Source organism: Aplidium turbinatum, chromosome 2 (genome assembly GCF_918807975.1).
Source record: "Aplidium turbinatum chromosome 2, kaAplTurb1.1, whole genome shotgun sequence".
In the NCBI taxonomy this organism is placed as follows: Eukaryota; Metazoa; Chordata; class Ascidiacea; order Aplousobranchia; family Polyclinidae; genus Aplidium; species Aplidium turbinatum.
Window position 1 is genome coordinate 2406587 of NC_137473.1, and position 26618 is coordinate 2433204.

Sequence of the window (26618 nt, forward strand, 5' to 3'; positions counted from 1 at the left end):
TTGAAAGAAATGCATCGAACTAAACAATTGGCATATAAAAAATTTCTTAGAAAACCAACTCCAACAAATAAAGCAGCATATAATAAACAAAGGAATACTCATGAAAGATTTTTGAAATTTATGAAACAAAATTATTTTAAAACCCTTCTGCATAAGCACAAAAATGATCTTAAAAAGACCTGGAGTGTCATAAATAGTTTGCTTGGAAGGAAAAAACCTAAACGTGACTACCCCATTAGCATTAATGGTCAGGTAGTAAATGATACTTGATACTTCACAAAAATGCAATCACTTTAATGAACATTTTACTTCTGTGGCAGAAAAATTATTTGAAAAAATTCCCCATTCTGCTGATCATTTTTCCAAGTATCTTCCAAATTCATCACCCAAATCAATAGTTTTAAAACCTGCAAGTTTTGAATAAATTTACGGATTTATTAAATCTTTGAAACCAAAGTTAAGTTGTGGTACTGATGGCATTCCAGGCAAAATTTTAAGGCATACTTCCGATAATATAATAAAAGTACTAACACATATTTTTAATTTATCTTTGGTACATGGTGACTTCATAAAAACATTTAAAATCGGTAAAGTTGTGCCAATCTAAAGGAGACCCAAGCAATTGCAGTAACTATAGACCAGTTAGTCTTTTGTCTTGCTTCTCAAAAATCTTAGAAAAAGTCATGTACTCAAGATTATACTATTTCCTTGATCAGCGTAATTTCTTTTACACCCAGCAGTTTGGTTTTAGACATAACCACTCCACGAACCAAGCTACTACACTGCTAACCAACAAGATCTACAAAGCAATGGAAAATAAAGAAGCAACCCTTGGCATCTTCCTAGATTTATCAAAAGCTTTTGACACAGTAAATCATGAAATACTTCTGACAAAACTTTATCACTATGGTATCAGAGGAACACCCCTCCAGTGGTTTCGAAGCTACTTAAATAACCGTTTTCAGACAGTAGAAATATCTGGTAGTGTTTCAACTCCATTAGAGACAAAGTGTGGTGTGCCCCAAGGTTCTATTTTAGGCCCCCTATTATTCATAATTTACATTAACGACTTCACAAATTGTTTAAATTGTACTGATTCTATCATTTTGCGGATGACACAAATCTTCTGATGTCAGGTGAGAGTGTGGATAAATTGCATGAAGCGGCCAATACAGAAATGCAAGAAGTTGTCAAATGGCTTGTAGCAAATAAATTATCACTCAATGTAAACAAAACAAAATACATGGTATTTGATACTAACAGTTTACGTGCGAATAAGTGTAAGCAAATCTTAAGTATAAATGATCAACCAATGGAGAGAGTACAAAATATCAGTTTCCTTGGCCTGACTCTGAATGAAAATCTATCATGGAAACCACACATGCAACATTTGCTGCAAAAGCTTCGAAGGAATTTTGGCATAATTACCAAGATTAGACCCTGTCTTAATTTGTCAAATTTGATCTGCTTATACCATTCTTTGATTGAAAGTAACCTGAGGTATTGCATTACGACTTGGAAATATGGCAACGAAGAACTTATACAAAAACTTCAAAAAATCTGTGACAAATCTCATCGTATTTTCCGTCCCAACAATGATAGTTGTAGCAAGATCCCGATATCAATTGAGCAATTGTTCACACTGGAAATTGGTGTTTTCGTGTTTAAATTTTACAACAATTTACTACCAGATTGCTTCACCAACCTTTTTAAATATGTCAAAGAGGTTCACAGCCTGTCTACAAGAAACCATGATAATGATTCTCTAAACATTCCATACTTCTCAAAAACGCTTACTCAACATTCAATAGAATTCACAGGTGCAAAAACATGGAACGAATTTCCTTCTTCAATTAGAAAGACTGATACAAAGTCACTTTTTATTCACAAACTAAAACAACATTTAAGCAAAACGGACACGCAATAGAAAGACAACGTAGAAAGGCTTTCTTGCATTCTTGTGAAGATTTTAGTAGAAATCCGAAATTATTTACAAAAGATTAGGCTTACCGAACAATAATATCGATTGCTTGTGCTGTACTTTTATGTTTGTAGATATTAACAGCAAACGCAATACTCCATAATCAACACGACACGTCGCAAAAGGGTATGAGAGCTTCATCAACACCATCAGGACATCATCATCTACCAGCTCATCTATTCCATCACCCACCAGGACAAGAAACTAACTTAAACTGGATATCAAACTTCAATCGTCTTAGGCTACTGTGTGATGTGCAGTCTAACCTAGGGATTGTAGATCATAGGGATGCGAAACTTCATCCGCTTTTGGCTTATCCGCAACACTAGAAGGGTTACGTTTTTTTGTAATTTACAAAATATTTTACTTTTTATGGGTTATAGAAGAAGAGTTAAGTTGGTTTTAAAGTAATTTAAGGTTTTTAGTTGAAAGCAAGCCAGCAGTAAAGCGTGAAAAAAATGTCAAATTGGCAATTGACTCTTCTAATGTTGAAGGAACAACGGAGTTGCGCGTCCCGTAATGTACCGTCCATAAGTCTAACCATAGAAAGAGCTCAACACCTGCTCTCCTGGGCCACGTTGAAACGGGCTTTTGCCTGAGGATGGGTTTCTTTTATGTCCGGTTTTCTTTCTCCATCCTATTATTATTATGACTGCTCATCCACACCAATATTGGAACTAGCAAATTCAATCCACAACACTTTTCATTAGGCTGTCATTCATCACTACATGTGTGCTTCTCTCTGTTTTGGTTTTATTTTTTGCTATTTGTTTTTTTGGGTTTTGTGGCCGTGCTAACTACTGATATATAGCCTACTACACAATTTTTCATTCAGGCACGTTTTAAACCTTTCAAGGTTTTGCCACCTTTCCCGTTCGTTAACGTGCTGGACTGCTGGTAGGTGTATATCGATTTTTGTAGTTAGTATCTTTTTCGTCCCGGACGCGTTAATGACAAAAAAAAAATGATTGATTGATTCGTACGTCAAGACGGACTGCTAATTTTTTTTCTAAGTTTCATACTTTGTGACGTAATAATGGTATTTATGAAATTTTCACCTTCCAAACTCGTATTTTTTTTCTCTTGTTTGACATTTCGTTTTCCGACATTAAATTAGGCTACGTCTACGTGAATTTATTTATTATCCGCGCCAGTCTTAATACTCTTTTTAAGCTGCATACTTTTAATCAGAAGTGGGCACCCGCTACTTTTAAAGTTATGTCTAAAGAATGTCTAAAGCCTGGCAGATCGGCTTCATCACACGATATTCGCCGAAGAAGTTGACGTCAGCTAGAAAAGACCGAAACTTTGCAACCAAGCCGATTATATAGCTGCTTGACCACGCCAGTACTGCAAAAAAAAACAAGCACTTTTTTCAATTTAAATTAAAAAGTAGCGGGTAGCGGGAGTGCGACTGAAAAAAAGTAGCGCCTCTCCCGCTAATTTGGAATAAAAATAGCGCCGCTACTGCAGCCGCTACTCCAACTAAAAAGTAGCGCCGCTACCGCTACTTTTACCAAAAAAGTAGCGCCGCTAAAAAAGTAGCGCGCTACTGCCCACCTCTGCTTATAATCAGGTATCATTTTAACTCAATTAATTTTTTTCTATACTACTGCTTGACGGAATTTTGCACTGAGTTACCTTTTATCAACTAAAATAAGTACGGTAAATTAATTTAGTTCCTAGTTTCAAATTAAAATTATTAATTGCTGTGCCTAGTCAATCTCCAAAATCTTTGCTAAATTAAATATTTCATAATGCAATAATACTGTTTTGTTTATTTTTTCAAAGTTTTTCGTCTATCAACTGAAAGTCGCTCCATAGCCTAACCAGTCATATTGTATTTATTCATTGCACATGTATATTGTATATGTCAGTTATTTTTATTGTGTTTGTTATAATGTCCACTACTAACATCAAGTTCGATTCCAAAAACTACCTCTCTACATCAAATACTAAAAAATTCTTTCAGGAAAGTAAAAAAACAAAGCTCTCCACAGAAAAAACGTCAAAGAAAACCTTCCTCACCACCTCTGAGTATGCAGATGTTGCTGAAGTTAGTACAAAACTAAAGCATGGATCAAAAAAACATTTATCAATATTTCACTTCAACACGGTTAGCTTAATAAAAAACAAATTTAAATTAAAAGAATTAATGACTCAGTTGGATTTTAAACCTAATATACTGTGCATAACGGAAACAAAATTAAAAATGGAAAATCCATTAGTTAATATTGCTGAATACAAATTCATACAAGCTGATTCTCCAACCACTGCTGGTGGCGTTGGAATGTACCTTCATAACTCAATCATTTACTCTAAAAGACAAGATCTGCAATTTATAATCGAAGACTGTGAAAACATGTGGATAGAGCTGTCTCATACCAATTCCAAAGAAATTATCATAGGCGTTGTACACAGACATCCATCTTACTGTAATTTTGAAGTTTTCTTGGATAAATTCAGTGATACTTTACACATAATTCAAAAAGAACGTTGTGACTTCTTTGTTTTGGGTGATTTCAACATTGATTTAGCCAAATCTAATAAAAAATTCAGAATTTCTTCTTATTTACAAGCTGTAACTGCTTTGGAATGCTCAAACTTGATTAATGGGCCTACCCATAGGCGTCGAAATAGGGTGGGCAGGGTGGGCGACGCCCACCCTGCCGTGAAACAAGGGTGGGCAAAATATGTTTCACACACTGCTTATCTTCCCGCGCGTGAGGAGCAACTTCAAAGTCAAAACGCGTGGTAGCGAAAAAGCGAATGCGAGGTTAAATGTTTATTCTCATTTCACGAGTTATCCAAACGTCCGTTAGATTTTTTGTGACTTCAAACATGAAATCGATTTTATAGCAAACTTTATCGAGTTGAAACTACGACACAATGAATAATTACGTGAATACTTAAAGAAAAAATGCATTTTTCGAAACTGTCATCCGGGTTTTACTTCAATAAGCACTGCATTGATTATGAAAATATATACATCTCATACACTCATCATCAATATACATTCATCATCTACAGTATATTTACTCCTGCACTACCATATAGGCCTACTCCAGTATAGGTCGATCTCGTGTGTACGGTATTCGATAAAAGACTATAAAGACATTAGACTTAATGGATAAAAAACAGAAGAGAATAACACTTTGCCGTTGTTAACGCTTTGAAGGTAAGTAATTAGCAAAACAAGCGAAATGAGGTTAATAAAACTGATAGCGGATTAGCGGGTTTCCACTCTGCTTGAGATCATGATTTTTTTGCGTTTTATTTGGATAACTTCACTGTCTTGATCGTTGTTAGCAGCGGTTCTAATAAATTCGGTTTACGACCTAGGTGTCAATATAAACAAGACGGTAAGCTGAATCAAAGACTATTTTAATTGATTAAAATAGCGTTATGGTTATGACGTCATCACCTTTCTCGCCCCCCAAAGTTTTTCGAAAAGTCGGCGCTTATGGTAACTGCCACACGCTGGCAATTCCTGGTGAGAGAAAGCCACGTTTGATCTTTTCTTGGAATGGTCTCACTTTCGTTACGTCACAATCAAACTTCAGTTCCGGGTCAGCGTAAGGGAATATGAATATGACATCATAATGAACATGGCAATAACATAACCGATACAAGCTAAAGACGTACTGAAACAATCGCTTTATACAAATCTTTTCCCCCAAACTTGTTGCTGGGTATAAATGGGGGCATCGCGTGACGTTGTCATTTCATTATTGAAAAGTTAAACATGAAGCAATGTCAAACATCTATTCGCGCATTCTTAAAACCAGCTTCCAAAAGGCGTCGAGATGATAACGCTGAAGAAGCCACGTCCAGCACGAACGTAGAAATGACATTGATGAAGAAAGCAATGCTTCAAGGATGGACACTGGACAGTGGTGAAATCAATGTCTCAGGCAATGCACCGGTAGTTGTAGAAGACAGCATGAGCCATGGGTTTCTACCTGTTCCATTTGACGTTAGCATGCTGCCGGATCAGCTTCCGGCTCGGGAAGGTCGTGTGTTGCAAAGAAGCTTTTTTTTTGAATTTCAGTGGATGCGTCTTAACCCTGATGGTGCTTGTTACTGTAGCTGCTGTTTGTGGGCCTCGGAAACAATCGGTTATCTGCCGCAGACCAACGGAAGTTGGCGCGGTACAAAACCGCAATATCCGTACAGTCAGCAGTCACATGTCCGAACATTTTGCGGCAAATCCGAAGGCGCCACTTTAAAGATAACAGGTCACGAGTCACTCGCTTTTTAGGTCGCAAAGGATAATATAAAAGAAGTTTGTTTAGCTTAGCAGCGCTCATATGATCGCAAGGCGCAAGAAAGCAAACATCAAACCTATTAAAGCTTAATTGCTGCAGCGATGCTAAACGCAGTCTTTCTGAGAAAGACTAACCATTGCGAATTTGCAAACATACACATTGAATGAAATCTGTTTGAAAACTCTCGCCCACCCAGAATTCCTCTATTCTAAGAAAAAATCGACGCCTATGGGCCTACCAGAATTACCGAAATCTCGTCAACATTACTTGATGACATTTATACAAATAAAAGTGAAATTGCACAAACTAACGTATTGACTTATGAAATATCTGATCACTTACCAACATTTTTATTAATCAAAACTGTGCCACACAAAACGAAAAAACGTCAGTATTTAACAAGAAAAATTGAAGAAAATAAAATTGATGGTTTTTTGAGCGATCCTTCAGATCAGCTTGAAAACCTAAAATTAACAACAAGCTATGAAAATGTTAACGACAGCACTAATAAATTCATACTTATTATGCAAACACTAATCAACTCTCATTTCCCATTAAAAAAACTCAGAAGGAAAAAGTCTGGATTGTACAACAAACCATGGATCACAAAAGGAATTCTGGTTTCAATCAAACACCAAAATAAATTATTCAAATTTTGCTACAAAAAAATTGTCCTGAAAAAATAATTTTTTACAAAAAATAAAGAAACAAAATAACTCACATTGAACAAATATCAAAACAAAACTACTTCAAGCATCGCTTCAATGAATCGAGACACGACTCATCAAAAACATGGAAATCTATCAATGAACTTCTTCTAAACAGGAAAACTAAAACGAATACTCTTCCCATAATGAACTTATTGCAGAAAACATTTCATGCAAAAATCGTGAACAAATATGCAACCAACTTTACTACCACTTTACACATATTGGCGAAAAACTAACTATACACTTAAAGCAAAAGTCAAACTTTGATTCATTCATGGAGCCTCCTTTAAAACAAACATGTGCGGTATGTGAAACTGATGAAAGTGAAGTCGAATGTCTAATAAACAAACTAGATGTTAAAAAATCAGATGGACCAGATGACATCTCTTCTCGAATGTTAAAGTTATCAAAAAGTATTATTGCACCTCATTTAACAAAACTTTTTAATGCATGCTTGAAACAAGGAATATTTCCTGACATTCTAAAAATTGCAAAAGTTATTCCTGTTTTCAAGAAAAACGCAAAAACAGATCCAACTAATTACCGTCCTATTTCCTTGCTTTCAAATATCAGCAAACTTCTAGAAAAAATCATTTACAAACGCTTGATAAGCTTCCTTGACAAATTCAATGTGATTAATGATCAACAATTTGGATTTAGGGAAGGTCATTCTACAACGTTAGCCACTAGCGTACGCAGGGGGGGGGGGCATTGGGCCATGCCCCCCCCTGAAAAATATTGTGTGACGTCACGACATTGAGAATGATGCTTTCAGTTTCTTTATGCTTGGAAATGATGCTTTCAGTCTAAAAAAAAACTTGCCTAATTTTAAACAAAACTGCATTAAAAAAGCGAGTTTTACCAATACCAAACATTCAAATATCTCAGCCAGGAATTAGCAACAAGAAAACGTAGAGACTTAGCTTTATTTCGGAAAAATGCAGAAGAGAACATGATCTTATCCTTTTGCTATGCCACCTGACAGCACCATTTTACAGGAATATTTATACCAACATTTTTGTTGAAAATGAATGCACCAAATTCAAAGTAATTTTTCAAAATTTTCTGGGGGAGGCCCCCCAGACCCCCCGCCGCTGGGTGTCGTCTTAGGCGAAAACGCCGTCGGGCTTCGCCCGCCAGTCGTCAAAAAAACCTTTCAAAATTCCTGGCTACGCCACCGTCAATGGCCCCCCCCCCCTTGAGAAAATCCTGCGTACGCCACTGACGTTACCAATAAGTAATCTTTATGAAAGACTAATTGAACTCAAAGAAAAAAATTATTACGTTTACCTGTTGTTTCTTGACTTAGCAAAAGCGTTTGACACCGTTAACCACCAAATAGTTCTAAAAAAGCTGGAGTGTTATGGCTTGAGAGGCTTAATGGGAGACCTTATAAAATCGGACTTACACAACCGTAAACAATATGTTTTTGCTGATGGCTTCAAATCAAAACATGAAAATATCACATGTGGTGTTCCGCAAGGATCTGTAGGCTACTTGGACCATTGTTTTTTCTGCTTTAGCCTACATAAATGATTTGCCTCTTATAACAACTTCAACTTCTGATTCTCAGATATTTGCTGGATGAGAATCACCGCTGCATCGTTGTTGTGGGCAAGCTGTGTGATGATGTCTAGTTTAGCGTTGGTGATGCCTTCAACATTTAGTTGCAGAATGGTCACTCCTTGACCTACAACAGCTGGTGCTGTTCGCCCTGACAAGGGCGCTGTGCTTGGTCTGGGGGTACCATTCTGATGATTGTTCTTCCGCATGTTGACTTTTATAGCGACAGTTGTAGCAAGTTTAGTTTCCCAAAGTAGGTACTTGCGGGGACGACCACGTGGAGGTACTTGCTTTCGTCCACGTGGAGGTACTTGCTTTCGTACTTGCTTTCGCAAGCAAGATATTTGCTGATGAAATTGTTTTATTTACTGTACTTCAGCAACATATTTTTTTGCAATTGCAACAAAACATTGAAATTGAGATGCAGCGTATCACTGATTGGTTCAATGCAAACAAATTATGCATCAACTACTCCAAGACGTTTTACATGTTACTTGAACGAAAAGGCAGATCCACTTCTAAACTAAATGTAGTCTTAAACAACACAAAAATTCAAAAAACAAACAACATCAAATATCTTGGCATATTTCTTGATGACAAACTAAGTTGGAATTATCACATTGAAGACCTATCTGGGAGATTGGTGAAAATATCTGGAATATTTTATAAAATTAGAAACTACACAAACAAACAAAGCATGTTAACGCTGTACTATGCTCTTGCACGCTCAATAACATACATATATACATACAGTCTCAAACAAAAATTAACTTGCCAAAATTACGGGATATACATTGCAACGTGCACCATATGTCACGAACACTATGTAGGACAAACCATGACAAAATTTTCCACACGTTGGGCCACACATAGATCTATTTGGAACAGTTTTAATTACTTTGATAAATCCGGTGACAAAGCAGCATTATTGAAACATTATGCGAAACTCCACAATATTGAACTCAAAAAGAAACCAGCTCTGGCAGACTGCTTTGTCGTTACTTTCGCCGAACAACCCAGCAAACATTATTTAGACATCGCTGAAGATAAATGGTTACATACAATCAAAGCCACCATAAACATACAGAAATTGATTCGACCAACCACTTAAATCCCATGTCATCAGCAACCTCCGACCCCTGTGGTGTAGATTCTTCAACTATGCCCATTTAAACGTATTCTTTTTTGACGCTTTGTCTATGTAAGCTTATGGCAATGGACTGAAATTAAATTGCGTTTTTCTTTGTATTCGTCTTGTTGAACTGTTGTAATTTACTAGATGGATGCCCATTTACACTTATTCTTTATTGACGCTTTATCGATATAAACTTACGGCAATGGACTGAAACTAAATTGCGTTTTTTCTTTGTATTCGCCTTCTTAAACTGTTGTAATTTACTAGACGGATGATCAGGTTAATGTATTTCTTGAATTTGTACCAGAATATTGTTGGAAATCGTGGGAGAACACCAGTTGAGATTTAGGCTTGCAGGTTTTGATTTTAATATTATGTAACCATCTATTTAAAATATAATTTTTATGCGTGTTGATAACATCGGAGTTTGCTTTATTTGTTCGTTTTACGTATTTTTCAAATTTTCTTCTTTTTTTACATGTGCTAGCTGAAGATGCTATTACTATAGCGAAATCGATTCTTAACTTAATAAATTACACTAAGAGGTTAGATTGTTGTGCAAATGCCAGCATTTGATGAATGCAAACTAGTAATACAATATGACATTTTATGTTGGGGTCAAGCACACAAAAACTGCTCAAGAAAATTTCAACAATGCAAAATCGAATCATTCGCACAATAGCCTTTAGCAACAGAAGAGCAAAACTTTCACTAGCCTACTGTACCAAGATCTCGACATACTTCCTATCAGTAATTTGTATAAACTAGAAATTTCTAAATTTGTCTTTAAATTTAAAAATATGCTATTACCTCGTAGACGAGTCAATATACGGAAAAAAGGCACCTAACCCCAAAAAATTGATACAAAAGGTTTTTCAACGGATTCTGTTACCAATGGGCATACTAAATAACATACTAAAAGTCTACCAAAATCGGATCCCCAGAAAAGGGTCATTTTCAAGGAAATGTACGGCATATTTCTAAATAATTTTGCGTATTGGGTAGATGGTGGTATTCAAGTCTTTATTGTTCTTGTGTTTGTGACATCATAATCACATGAATGCGTGCATAGTCGCATCACAATACAAGCAAAGTTATCGTTGTTAAAGTCGAAAAGATTTATTCCACCAGCACTTATAAAAGAAGTACAGGTACTAGCAACTCTGAGGGTCTGTTCAATAGCAATTGACTGATTGCCTTTTCTGCGGAAATAATGTTCATGATGGAAGTGAAGACTATAGTTATGTGAAAACTGATATCTTCTCAAAGGCAATATTTGATTGCAGTGAAAACCGCCATGATGAGTGGTCTTTAAAAGTCAAAGGTAGAATTGAATACTATTGTGGTGATCTACATGCTGCAGATTGCGTATATCACAAAGTATGTAGCAGCCATTTCAGGTGTAGCCGTGATGACCCCTTGCAGTTTCAGACTGATCGCGATTCAAAGCGTAGGAAAGCTGGAAGGCCAAAGAATGAGGATCAAGAGCAAGCCTTCACAAAGATGTGTGCGTACCCAGCCATGAATGATGAAGAACAGCTGACTGTTTCTGATCTAAGGTGTAAAATGAAAGAGTATTTATCTGAGGACGGTTCCCTCCCTTATGGCAATCAATACCTAAAAAGTCACCTGAAGAAACGGTATGGAAACTCCATAATTATTGCAGAAGGAAAAGGTTTAGAGGACATAGTGACGCTGAGAGAGACAACGGGAAGCATCCTCAGGTCATAATTCGCAAGCACAAACCAAGAAGGTGATGAAGAGTCACAGAAGAGAGCATTACTTGAAGCAGCTGCCAGGCTCATAAAGAGTGACATCAAGACAAATGTGCCATCCGTTAACGACCAGTACCTGACTACAGAGACACTTAAAATCCAGGCGGCTCTTGATTATATTCCAAAATCACTCTACGTTGTGTTCAATGCCTTGTTTGTAGGTAAAGGCACACAGCGAAAAGTTGCTATTATTGGTCATGCAATCATACAGGCAGTCCGACCACGAGCTGTTATTGCCCCTTTGCAAATTGGCCTTTCAGTGCAACTGCACCATCTAAATCGATCGCGGTTTCTTTTGGATAGCTTGTGTCAGATGGGGTTCTGCTCTTCGTATGGCGAAATGCAGAGGTTTGAAATGAATGCCGCAAATTGTTCTGCACCAAACATGCTTGGTAAGGATATTGATGTGTTGGACAACAACTTGCTATTCGCAGCAGACAATGTAGATCATAACATTCTCACAATTGATGGGAAAGGAACGTTTCACGGGATGGGCATGATAGCCGCCTTGACACCAGGACAGGAAACAGGCCAGATTATCCCAAGGCACGAAACGTTAAAACTGAACATTGTAGAGACGTCCAAGGTTGCGATAATTGAGCATCGTTTTGCAAAACATATTCGACTAGACATCACATTCAGAGAACTTCCGATTCTCACTGCATGTGCCAACATGGTTGATCTGCTTTGGGAGTTGTCATTCAACTTCAAGCAGGTCACGCCAGGCTGGCAGGGGATGATGCACACTATTTATCAAGGAAAGGAACATCCAGGCCAGTCTTTAGTAAGGTATCTGCCAATGATAGACATGTGCTCTGGGGACAAGACAGTAAGGGCCTTTATTTCAGGTCAGACAAGTCCAAAGCTGATGGCAGTACCAAAGTATACAACATCAACCGTTTGAAAAAAATCTTTGGACATGACATGTGTTCTGAGTTGATATTTATCCATGCCATGACTGGTTGTGACACTACGTCTCGGATATTCGGTGTTTGCAAGAAGACTGCTTTTCGGAAACTTGTGCATGGAGATCCTGTTCTTCGGTCTTGTGCTAAAGCATTCACTGCCCCAAACCAGACCACAGAGATAATTAATCGATGACCTTGGGTGCCAAGTTTCAAGTTTCAATAATTAATGGCTGTCTTCTTTGATGGCCAGAGCACAGATTCCCTTGCGACAATGCGATACAACACCTTCAGCAAGAAAGTTGTCTCTGCTTCATCATTTGTAACGCCCGAGCGTCTCCCACCAACTGAATCTGCTACCCAATTTCACTGTCGTCGAGTTTACTACCAGATAATGGCCTGGATGGGACAGGTAGAGAGTATGGATGTCATGAATTGGGGGTGGAACCTGCACTTATGTCAAAAATGAAGGCTGCTCCAGACAGTCTCTTGAAGGTCATTCATTGCAACTGCTCCACTGCCTGTAAGACACTCCGCTGCTCCTGTAGAGGATACTGACTACCATGTACCGCTGCATGTGGATTGTGGACCATGCCAACTGCAAGAATGTGACAATCCACATAACAAATTTCTTCTAGACGAGTCGGAAGATGATGAATAGAGACAGCCGTAGGCAATAAGATAACAAACCGGTAGATCACCCTGGTTTAAGATTTACCTTTGTAGCTTACTGTTGTAATTCCGATGATTTTCTGAATGTGTCTGTGTCCAGACTTTAATGGTACGCCATTCTTTAGAACAGATTAATCCCCTGTATTCATCTGCTGTAGGAGGCCAAGTATGAGCCTCCTGTTGGTTGCAGTTTTTCTTAGATGCCTGTACTGATAGTACCTGTTATGCCGCATGCAATATGTTGTTATGATAATTCCATCTTATTTGGGGAGATTGGGGATACTACGGACGGATTTTCGAGTGTTTTGTTTTCGAAAAAACGTTTTATTTTAAAGTGTACTGGAAACCGTTTTGCACCAATACATATGGAATTTATTCAGATGAAAAGTGAGGAGTTGTCTCTGAAAATTTTACCACTATTCGGCTTATCAAGCTGCCAAAAGTATAGAAACTGGAATGTTGGAAAACCACTTTTCTCAAGCTTGTGTTACATAATGGAAGTCAAGATGATTTTGTTTTCGGTTTATCTCAAGCCTCAAGTGAATTTGCTAATATCGTGCTCTGCTCTGTCTGATGTTGGCCTATCGCTGCGTCCGAAATGTCCCCGGGCTCCTCCAGGTCGTATATTATATACAAATCATACGTATCTCAGTAGATAATCAGTCTATCGTAATTTAACCTACTTAATTCGATTGATTGACCCCGAAACCCTAGGGATAGACACCTAAACCGCCTTTCTAGCTTGAATAACAATTGAGATATAGGCAATATAACATTTCGGCGGCCATCTTGGACGCTATCTTGAAAATGACCGCTTTCTGGAGGTCCGATTTTGGTAGACTTTTAGTATGTTATTTAGTAGGCCCATAGGTAACAGAATCCGTTGAAAAACCTTTTGTATCAATTTTTTGGGGTTCAACCTTATATTGACTCGTCTATCGCTACTTTGAACCTTACTTTCAGGAAATTACTGAAGTACAATTGCCATGGCACGGGAGCTTCTCAAAAAAATAACTTGCACTTACGTAGTGTCAACTCAAGAAAAGGTCAAGGCAGTTTGAAATTCTTAGGCCTAAAAATATGGAATATTTTACCTTCAGAAATAGTTGGGGTTACGAGTATTAAAACTTTCACGAAAAAACTAAAAATTTATTATATGAATGAACTTGGTCCTTGACTGTTTTTATTGTCACAACATTGACGATTGCTTCGGATTGAACATTATTTGTACTACGTAGGCTATAGACCTACTACTCACGAACTGGTGCTACGTACTACTTATTAACGACTGCAATCTTATTAACTGTACTCAAGTCGGCCTATAAACTGACTGATTTTGATAAAGTATGAGTTTATAAACTCCGATAGGCCTACTTTTAGTGTTTTTGCTTTGTCCTTTATGCTAGCAGTTAACAGTTGTTGTTTTTGCATAGCCTAGGTGTTTTTTTTTGTGTATGTTTTTTTCATACTACTTTTGTATGGCATGATATTTTTTGATGTTTGAATAAAACCACAAGAATCCACTTTTTTTAGGCTACATTTTTACGGAGCTTCTGCTTATCTTGTTTTCAACGAAATGCCGATGCTTTACATTTGTCATGTTAAAAACACAGGAAGCAGCTGACTCGATGACTAATATGGTCTTTCGCTGCTTCCTGTCTGTTGTTGAATATTTCTACCCAGTGGCTCCGAGAGGGGGGGAAGTCGGGCTACTTTCCCACCTAGCATAACATTGTAAAGGAAAAATGAGTAGTTTTTCGTTTTGTCAGTTTTGAGGGGGGCCCATTTTTACTACTAAAATAAAAATTTATCAACCTAAAAGTAAACAAACTTTTGAATGAAATGTGTACGGTAGTTACAACTTTACAAGTCGATCATTGTTGTGTTGTTCTCAATTAAAAACTAGTGCTGCTTTGGCTAAGCGTGTATTATGTTTGCTTGACCAACTGTACCTTGACATGAAAAACTGAGTTTGCCATTCATATGATAATGGATCCAAGATATTTGGAAAAGTGTCCAAGCAAGATTGAAAAAAGTAAACCCTTCTTGCCTATTTTCTGCTTATGGATGTCATTGCTTAAATGCACTAGAGTTGGAGTTCATGGCGTGTAGTGTTGTCCAAATATTATATCATTTTTGAGTAGTGTAATTGATCGACTAAGCTTATGTCATTTTTAATTGCAGCCAAGTCAGATAGGAAATTCTAAAGAAAGTTATAGCCCACCATTTCCAAGCAGCCTACTTGAACAGTTTCAAACATGTGCTTCTCTGCATTATGTATAGACTAGATCACAGTCCTAAGCGAGATTCACTCTAACCTATTTATGCAGCGATAAAAAACTGTTCAATGCTCTTTCGGCCCCAGAGGAGGCTCGCACGACGACGACGAATGAACAATAAGCTGATGAATTTAGGCCTAATGAAGTTAAAGGAAGATGTAATCAAAGTTACAGAAAGTTGGAAAGTAGGCTACTCGCAAGCTTAAGTTGTTATAGGAACTATAAATTAAAAAAAAATATTTTTCCGGGGACGGAACGCTCCAACAACTCCGCTTCACCAGCTCAATCTTACAAACGAAATTTATTCTACTGTACGCTATGTTGCAAAGGATTCGCTAGCTGTGGGTGGTTTATTCACAAATATATCAACAAACTCAGATATCAGCGATAAGTTTAAGGTTCTATGAAAATATCATTGTATGTCTGATGTGTAGTTGTAGGCATGTGGAACAAATTTAAACAAGTTGTACACCAATGACATTTTGGATGAGTTGGAAGGCTACTTTTGAAAGAAAGCTATCCAGCAAACTTGAGCTGCAAACCGGAACGCATCACCCCATGATATCTACTCAAGGAAATCATTGATTGCAACTTTCGAAACACTTTTCCAAATATTTTTGTTGCTTTGAAAATTTGTTACCTAAACCAGTACCTCCAACGGTTGCGAGTTAAAAACGTGGTTTTAACACACATAAATTTGTAAGATTAGTTTACGCACCACCACGACTCAAAACCGAGTGAACAATTTATGCATGTTGTGCATTAAATTAGACCATGCACAATCTTTATTATTTGATGCTGTGATCCGTAACTTTGCATAGCAAAAGGTTCGGAATGGATTGAATGCTTTGTTGAGCTATTTTCATTGCCCGCATTGTAAGATATGGTAACAATTTTTCCTTTATCTACTGTAGGTTATACTAAAATTACCACTTATAGCAATTTCGATTCACAACATGACTGGAACCAACGCGACACAGTGACGCAGACTTTTCAAGGGAGGAGACGTTATCACCGACCCAAAAGCGGCTCTTGCAGGATTCCACACAACGAACAGACAAGAATTCATCAGCAAACATGCCCGCTCTGCCTTAACACTAGAGAGTTTGAACAAACTATACTGCATTTTTTGAATATGGTGCATTTTTCTAGGAAGTGTTTTTATTGGGGCCGGAAAATCGTTTTAGTACTGAACCTAAATTCTCCTCTCAACGGCCGTGGCTAAAGGCACCATGTAGCCTATGAGGTGTGCATGTGCACGGCGTATAACTTTACTGCAATTATTTCTTAGAGAAAATATTGAGCAACAACAGCAATTTTGCTGCAAGTGTAGTCGAGTGATTTTTCTTGATTTTTTTTATTATTGAAAGAAGTTTTTCATATACTGTAGATATAGAGGCTACGTTGTTTAAAATCGAAACTTTAAAGGAATTCGATTTCACGATGAGGAAAGTAGCTAAGTTCGGCTTAAGACATGATGCAAGGCATGATACAAATTCGTTACTTGTGTTTTTGCTGAAAAATGTTTTTTGGTGCCCACTTTTAGTATTGTTTCCCGACCAGTCATGATTTCTCTCGGAGGCCCTGTTTCTACCGGTTTATATTTGTACCGTATGATATTTTTCGCAGCAGACAAAATAAAAGGTTTCTCTCTCTCATAAAAGATGGCATTCTTGCGCTGTTTTAAAATCGACAGCTTATAGGCTAAGTTTCGCTCTTTATATCCGAAACAAAAAATTTGTCTTATAAAAAAGTCTAGACTTGAGGACACGTCAAGTTTAGTAAAATTGAAAAAAATAATTTGTTTGTGCTTACTCTGATGGAAAGATTTTCAAAATCGATCTAGAATTTTCAAAGAAAGTGCAATTGAAGCGTTTAGAACAGTGGTTCTCAACTGGGGGTCCGCGGACCCTTTGGGGTCCGCGAAGCAATTTCAGGGGGTCCGTGAAAGCTTGCGAGTTTGCAGCATGATTGATAAATTACGAAATGTAAAAATTGGTTGGTTGTGCTTTATTTGTGTATTAGGCTACCGTGATTTTCAAACTGTACTTCCCAACGAACCGGTGCGATGTCCTTTGAAAGTTCAAAGGTTTGGTTTCTAAATAAAAAAATATCATATAAATGAATTAATTTTTTAATAAGGCTATGTTCAACTTAATTTTTTTGAGACAGTAGTCTATTGGTCAATGCTTTTAACTTAGAAATACAAACGTTGGTCAGCAGTCTATCACCACTCACAGTTTTGCGATGACAAAGATTATAACGTAATTGATTAGAAACGAAAAAAAGAAGAAATTGTTTGTAACGGTCGCAAAATTCTATTGGTTTTTGATAAAATTTATAGAAAAACATCAAATCAACATAATTATAGATTATATAGCCTACTGATTTTTGATGTGCCAACATAAAGCTCATAACATAATTTCTCTAATGTCATCAATAGTCATAAGTGTGTCGCGAGTTCACCAAATTCTTTTAAGTCGTTTCGAAACTCATAAAACATTTGATTCCATTATAATTATAGGAAAAGCGATATACCAAAATTTCAGATAAAATTTTTTTGGGGGTCCGCGACCGCTTCGAAGGTACCAAAAGGGGTCCGCCAAAACAAAAAGGTTGAGAACCACTGGTTTAGAACGAAAAGTGACTAAGTCACATTTTCACTCGAATTGAGTTAAGTACAAAAACGTATTGCTTTCATTGTCCTTTGTCACCAGACACAAAAATATTTTGGTATAAAGGTTGGTAAGCCATCATTTTCGAATACAGGTTTTGAGCGGAAAGGTATTTTTTTCTTCTAAAAGTAACTAAGTCCGTTCTGACCAATAGCGTCGAGTCATTTAACCACGTGACATGATTTTTATTTTGCTTTTTGATCGGGTTCCATTTTAGAGGATAAAAAGTCATTAGCTGGTTACCGGTTATTTAGACTGGAACACTGCCTCTGGTTTAGGTAGGGTAGGTGAAGGATTAGGATCATTGGTAGTGTTAAAAACGGTAGTGTTTTTATCAGCTTTTAATTGTAGATATTTTGCAAATAAGTGATCAAATACCGCTAGTATTTATAGGCCTACTGCCTTCGAATCAAATTCAGCAGTCCACAGGTCCAGTTTGCAAGAAGTTTAGCAGTGCAGACTTCAATATTCATGGGACATGATTAGGCTATTCGATGGAGTGTTGGTGCCAGCAGATAACGAAATGAAGTACACTTAACCTAAGATTAAGTAGCCTATTAGATTGGACTATTATTTTTATAACTTATTCTGTAAAGGTCCTAGCCTATCTACCAGTCTTCTTTACTTCTATACTACACTACTAATGAAGGGAAGAAGGTTTTGAGAGTGTACCCAATTATTATTATGTAGTCTAGTAGGCCTAACCCAATTATTATTCTACTGTACATTACCAATGAAGGGGGAGAAGTCTCTGTAGTTTACCTGTTTTTTACCCCATTAATTACCAGCAACAGTTATTATGTGCTACCAGCCTAATTTTTTCAAGTTATTTCTAACCCAAAATAATTGTTTGCAGATTATTCCAATGTCATATTAGTACGAGGTTAGAGGAAATATATGTAAATAGCTTACTTTACAGTAATATCTGGAGTAAGAGATGGCAAATTCTGTTAGGCCTATAGACAGAGTTGCCATACCGTCCTTATTTCTAAGATTTGTCCTTATTTTGAAGGGCCAGGTCTTAGAAAACTTAAATGTCCTTATTTCTAAGAAATGTCCTTGTTTTCGGCTTGCGTCCTTATTTTGTCTTATTTTCAACAATTACAGAACTTCGATCGTTTTCCTCTGGTATCCGGTGTTGCATAATATTCTAAAATTATGCTATTGGTAGCCAATTCAAAAGCCAAACTGGTAGGGCGATGAGGCTCAAGCATTTCTGTGAGGAGCTTGATAGCAACTACTCGACTCTGCCAACTCACACGCTAACTCGACAAACCACACTTGATGCTGTAGCCTACTCGAGCGAATGATCGATCTCTGAGAACCACTCAAAGCGCATTTTCTTTCGCTGAAACATCCACCAAGAATATTGGACGATTTCTTTAAACCAGAAGAGTCACTGATCATCGTATCATTACTCCACAGCGCTCATTACCATTACCTTGAAATATATCAACAACAGGTATCAATTTGAGAAGCATCTAACGCACATCAACTGAACCCTGCTGAAAGATCAAGCAATCGAGTACGAGGAAGTCAAGGGGTTGGCGAAGCAAGTGGATCCACTGATGGCAATAAAAGATGAGCTATTCGATGAGGTTTCGGCTGTTAACGCTCTGCTCAAAAAGATTCCAGATGATGTGTTCCGCAAAAATGAACCTGAGGCCAAGTGGATGAAGATCTTTACCGGAAACAACTCTTTCCCGCTGGTCTACAAGCTGGTTAGCATCATTTTCTCCCTTCCGGTCAGCAATGCGTTTTTGGAAAGACTGTTCTCTCTTGTTTCGGCGCAGTGGACCAAGGAAAGGAACAGACTTCGTGAAATGACAGCCAAGTCCCAGCTACAAGTTAAGGTAAACCTAGACCTGAGCTGCCGTGAGATCCATGAAGCAATTTGTAATAACAAGGAGTTGTTGGAGCAGATTGTTTCTGGCAAAAAGTATGGAATGTGATATGACACGGCTCGTACAAATAAAAACTATGTCCAAAAACGTTTTTTAAATGCTAATCTAATTTTTCGGTTGTCCTTATTTTTAGGTCCATGTCGATGGCAACCCTGCCTATAGAACACTTAAAAGTGCTTAAGTCCATCATTTGTGTCTAAAAGTGAACAATAAGTCCAGCAATAAGTCCAGCAATTTTGAAGAAAAGTGCATAAGTCCAAAAAAGAATATTATCAATATTTTTTGACAAGTTCAACTAAAAAATCAATTAATGGTGCAATCAGAACTAAGTTGGAGTTGTAGACACTGACATATGGTCAAAACAATAAAAAATTTTAAATCTTGATTTTACAATGCAATTGAAAACTGTACATGTCAATATCTCTTTAGTAGTATTTTGTGACTTAGTCACTTTTCGTTCTAAACGCTTCAATTTGAGTGTGGAAAAGAAACTGAAGACAAGAAGCAGGTATAGCCTACAAGTGGAAATTGAAATCATTTAAAAAAGTAGCCTGTTCAGGACGAAAATTTAATTAATTGTTTTGAAATACAACTTTAGTTTTTACTAAAGGCTTTTTTGGGAGCTGGTTTACAAGCAAGGCGATCTCTATAACAGGCCTGGACACCACGCGCCCCCAGTCAAAAACTGGAGGCGGATGGTATACATACACATTTCTTCAATAAGACTACATATTTTTGGAGTTAAGTTGTTTTCTGCTAAGCATGGGTCAATAGCAACTATTTGGAGGTGATGCAGGTTGCTTATGACATCATAATGATATCATAGAAGATTATAATATTTTGTTTAATTAATGCATTTATATAATATATACTTTGTAAACGAAAATAATTTAATGTTTAATAAATAATAATAATAGTTTAATGTTTACTTTGTAAATGAATGTGCCTTGTTTGTTGGCAGCACAAGAAAAACAGAAAATAACACAAAACCTTGAAACTATTGTAACGTAGCTTATTGCATTCCACATAGAACAGGATCAACCAAATTTTTCAGTACACAAGTACAGGTCTATTAATTAATGCAACAAACTTCGTACCCCAAACCACCCAACATATATAACTTTGCTTAATGCTTATTAACACATACTTGATATGCAGTTTCTGCCATTTACTAACTAAACTTGTACATTTGACATACAATTCTTAAGGGACTCACTTAAATACAGTAGGTTGTGACAATATTGTTTAATGTTTATACATGTTGGCCTTGTTGTTGTGATTGAGCAATGATTTATGATATGCATTCAATTGGGTCCACACATATTAGGGGGTTGCTGTGTTACCAAATACGAGGCCAACATTAGAAGTTATGTGTTTTTAAAATCACAAGTTTTCAGAATCAACAGTTTGTTAGTAGCGTATCTCAATACTGTATAATACATATATTATGCTTAGGCTACTGCAACTTTAGCAGTTTCTGAGATGGTTCTTGGCATGACAGTGTAGTCATTGCTTTCCATAACTTATTGAGCAAATTATTGGACAAGGTAGTACAATGTAATGGAGTTATATATCATATTCATAAAAACCACTTACATATGTACTGAAAAATTGTGCTAAGTGACTTTCGGTAAACATTTAATTTTACAACCAAAAATAAGCCATAGCAAAAACCACGCTACTTATGTAAGTATTTATTCATTCCAGAATGACAATCTGATCTTACAACATCTCTGACTGGATCCTTAAAGCACAAATTAGCTCCTAACCCTTTCATATTGACAATCTTCCAAAACTGAAGAAACATTTTCATAAATTTATTTTTGTGTTTTGTCAACCAAGGTTTGTTTGAAATTGTTTCAAATTGTTTGAAAAAATACGTATTGACTTGGTTTCGATCACAGATTGTATCACCACTATGTGAACAGCACAGCACTGCTCAAGTTTATCGATAATAATGATGATTTGATCATATTGAAAGGCTGCTATTAAATGATGAACTGGTATCATTTTTAGAGATGTACCGATATATCGGCATCAGTGATATCGGCCATTTTTTTAGTATTGGTATCGGCAAAATTTGGCCGATACTAAACATGTAAAAAAAGGCATTTGCTGCGGATTTTAGGTTGCACATTACTTGTCGAATAGTTTTTGTACGACTACACAAATCACTTGGTTTACATTTTACATCTTATTATCAATTATATATGATAGCCTATTTGGATAGTTTGCGCAAACACTTTATTAATTTTTCAGAAATCCCAATTATGATGTAATGTTTCTTCCCTTATAGTCCTCAATTATGTTGGCCTTTCATTACTAAAACCTACTATTATGACACAACAATGCGGTTGAGATTGAATTCTTGAATCTTTAATAAATTATGCCAATTGAAAGCTTTTTTCAATGGTTTTATGCAAATAAGGTAAAACTTAGCATTTGATATAATTCCTTGCAAATAGCAAAATTGCTTCTTTTTGTAACACCAAAGTATCAGCCAACATATCGGTATCAGTATCGACCTAAAAAAGTGATATCGGGATCAGCCAAATTATTGGTATCGGTACCGTACATCTCTAATCATTTTTAATAAGAATTTGGGTCCGCCAATAAATGCGGTACTTAAATATAACTGCTAGAACAGTAGTTGCTAATTGTTTAGAATTATACTGAGCTTTCCAAAAATCTCTCTTCCATGGTAAAACATACTAGGCTTGACATAGGCCTATATTTCATTTATCAAAAAAAATATCGTAGCCTACGGCACTTGTTTCTGGCGACTCTGCAATGTACGGTATCTAAAATAGATTTTAAGTTAAAACCTTGCATATTATTAATTTTTGATGACATTCTTGTAAAAGCGTTCTCTCTCTCTCTCTCTCTTCACTATCCTTAGGTAAGTGATACATTAAAATTTGTTTATTTCCATCGTAACCAGATCTGCATCCAGATACACAACACTTTCTGCCCATTATCAATTATCACATTAGGGCTAGCAGTGTCTCTAAACTACAAAACATAGGTATATATATGTTATTTTCAAAAGCACACAATTTAGACTACGTAGTTAGCTTGGATTCAATTTTAACTCATGTATTAAACATATCTAACACACTACCGGTAGCCTGCTGGCTGGTGGCCTCTGCAGCCTTACTGCCAGGCTAATCTAGTTTCACACATAAAAACCTCAAATTCTCTGAAAAAACTGTAGTGCCTAGTTTAAATTTAATGTTATTAAGCATATTTAGCTCCCTGAATAACAATGCACTCGCAAAAATCAAAAGCTCTTTGAGTGATAGCTAAAAACCTCGCTTGAACCAACTGGAGGCGCGCGGTGTCCAGGCCTGTTATAGAGATCGTCTTGTTTACAAGCTTCCCACTTGGTTAAAAAGGCGATGACGTCACGGAGGAGGTATCCACCAAAAAAATAGTACAAAAGTGGGGTGAAATAAGTCAATCATGACGATAAATAGCATGCAAGTGTCCGCCTTTAGTAAATTAGTTGTAACTTGCTTGTTTCTGCTTCAATTTTTACAATTGAACCAGCCCTGCAAAGCAGAAGATCTCACCTATGCAAAGTAATGTAACACAGGCCCGAGTTAAACTTGGCCAAGAGTTAAACTTGACCAAGTTTAACTATTTATCCGAAAAATATAACAGCAATTAATAAAGATAACAGCATTTAATCAAAAACATATCTCTGTCGTTTCTGCTTCGATTTTTACAATTGAATCATTGCTGGAAATCACAAGCTATCGTCTACCCAAATAAAGCTAAGCCAGACTCTAAAATTTAAAAATATTTCCTAGGTAAAGAGTTGAACTTGACCGAGTTTAACCATTTATACCAGTGGTTCCCAACCTTTTTTGGTGTCGGGGCCGAATTTCAAACTTCAGAGTGCGTATGGAGCCGCATGAAAACACTCAAGTAATTATAGCGAAAATTTTAAAGCATGAAAGCACGTACCAACGAATAGCGACACTAACAAGAAAAATATCACAAATCAATTTAATGTCCAACTTGGCATTGGCTTTGAGCCAAGTTTGTCAAAGAGAGGCGCAATTGCAGAGGATGCAGTAGCTGCTTGAGGTGCTCATCGGTCAACCGATTGCGATATTTATTTTTGATTCTGATCATTTTGCTGAAAAGTGCTTCATATGCGTAAGTTGATCCAAATACAGAGGCGTTTTTATGGGCATTGGTTTTCAAGTTGAGATACTTTCCCTCTGGAATTCGACTCCAAAATTCAAGTAGCAACTCCAATTGTAAATTATCAGGAGCAGTGGCCACATTAATTGCAATAGGATTTGATTTATAATTTCACATGTCGTACCCCCTGCTTTGGTACTTCGTACCCCCAAACGGTACACGTACCCCTGGTAAAGAACCTTTGGTGTAAGATGTAAACTGAAAAGTTCACTGACAGTCCAACCTCTACGACACAACGACAATGCACAGTTTGTAAACAATTTTGACTTCGTAAACTATTTTGACAAGTCAAAAAATAATCGCCTTAATTATTATAAATAGATTTTTTATATGTTTTGTGGGATTTTCAGGGGTCAATGAGAGCCGCAAGAAGGCTAGCTTGGAGCCGCATGCGGCTCTAAGAGCCGCGGTTGGGAATCACTGATTTATACGAAAAATAACTTTAAAGATACCAGCATTTAATAAAGGCTAATTTAAAGAACATATCTCTGTCTATTTACAAGCAAAAGTTGAGGTTGATACAGTAGCTTTTTCACAAAGCGAGCAACCGGTCTTCAAACGCAAGCAAAAAGCGCCCGATGACTCGTTGCATATCCGAATCGAAGCAAGTATACAAGTCTCCCTAGGTCTGCGATCATTATATGGCTTTATTAAATTAGTTGTAAGTTGGTTGTTTCTGCTTCGATTTTTACAATTGAACCATTGCTGGAAAGCACAAGCTATTGTCTACAACCATTGCTGGAAAGCACAAGCTATTGTCTACGCAAATAAAGCTAAGCCAGGCCCTAGAAGTTAAAAATATTTCCTACGTAAAGAGTTGAACTTGACCGAGTTTAACCATTTATACGATAAATACCTTCAAAGATACCAGCATTTAATCAACGTTTATCTAAAGAATATATCTGTGTCTATTTACAAGCAAAAGTTGAGGTTGATAGCTTTTTCACAAAGCGAGCAACTGGGCTTCAAACACAAGCAAATAGCGCCCGATGACTCGTTGCATTTCCGAATCGAAGCAAATATACAAGTCTCCCCAGGTCTGCGATCATTATATGTCTTTATTAAAATAGTTGTAAGTTGCTTGTTTCTGCTTCGATTTTAACAATCAAACCATTGCTGGAAAGCACAAGCCATCGTCTACTACGCAAATAAAGGTGAGCCAGACTAAAAAATTTAAAAATATTTCTTAGGTAAAGAGTTGAACTTGACCGAGTTTAACCATTTATACGAAAAGTACCTTCAAAGATACCAGCATTTAATCAACGTTAATTTAAAGTACATATCTCTGTCTATTAACAAGCAAAAGTTGAGGTTGATAGCTTTTTTACAACGCGAGCAACCGGCCTTCAAACACAAGCAAATAACGCCCGATGACTCGTTGCATTTCCGAATTGAAGCAAGTAGGCCTATACAAGTCTCCCCTGGTCTGCGATCATTATATGTCTTTATTAAATTAGTTGTAAGTTGCTTGTTTCTACTTCGAATTTAACAATCGAACCATTGCTAGAAAGAAAAAGCTATTGTCTAACCAAATAAAGGTTAGCCAGACTCTAAAATTTAAAAATATTTCCTAGGTGAAGAGTTGAACTTGACCGAGTTTAACCATTTATACGAAAAATACCTTCAAAGATACCAGCATTTAATCAATGCTAATTTAAAGTAGCTACATATCTCTGTCTACTTACAAGCAAACGTTGAGGTTGATATCTTTTTCACAAAGCGAGCAACCGGTCTTCAAACGCAAGCAAAAAGCGCCCGATGACTCGTTGCATATCCGAATCGAAGCAAGTATACAAGTCTCCCCAGGTCTGCGATCATTATATGGCTTTTTTAAATTAGTTGTAAGTTGCTTGTTTCTGCTTCGATTTTTACAATTGAACCATTGCTGGAAAGCACAAGCTATCGTCTACGCCAATAAAGCTAAGCCAGGCCCTAAAAGTTAAAAATATTTCCTACGTAAGGAGTTGAACTTGACCGAGTTTAACCATTTATACGAAAAATACCTTCAAAGATACCAGCATTTAAAAACGTTAATCTAAAGAATATATCTGTGTCTATATACAAGCAAAAGTTGAGGTTGATAGCTTTTTCACAAAGCGAGCAACCGGTCTTCAAACACAAGCAAATAGCGCCCGATGACTCGTTGCATTTCCGAATCGAAGCAAGTATACAAGTCTCCCCAGGTCTGCGATCATTATATGTCTTTATTAAATTAGTTGTAAGTTGCTTGTTTCTGCTTCGATTTTAACAATCGAACCATTGCTGGAAAGCACAAGCTATCGTCTACTACGCAAATAAAGGTGAGCCAGACTAAAAAATTTAAAAATATTTCTTAGGTAAAGAGTTGAACTTGACCTACTTCAACTATCTATCCCACAAATATTTTCAAAGATACCAGCATTTAATAAACGTTAATCTAAAGAACATATCTCTGTCTATTTACAAGCAAAAGTTGAGATTGATAGCTTTTTCACAAAGCGAGCAACTGGGCTTCAAACACAAGCAAATAGCGCCCGATGACTCGTTGCATTTCCGAATC

General features: G+C 36.8%; 1 protein-coding gene across 1 annotated transcript in view; it reads right to left on the reverse strand.

Annotated features, from left to right (window-relative positions):
• Positions 1-26618, reverse strand: part of LOC145765718 (uncharacterized) — a 1283504-nt gene that overhangs the window by 1231543 nt on the left and 25343 nt on the right. The window lies entirely within an intron of this gene.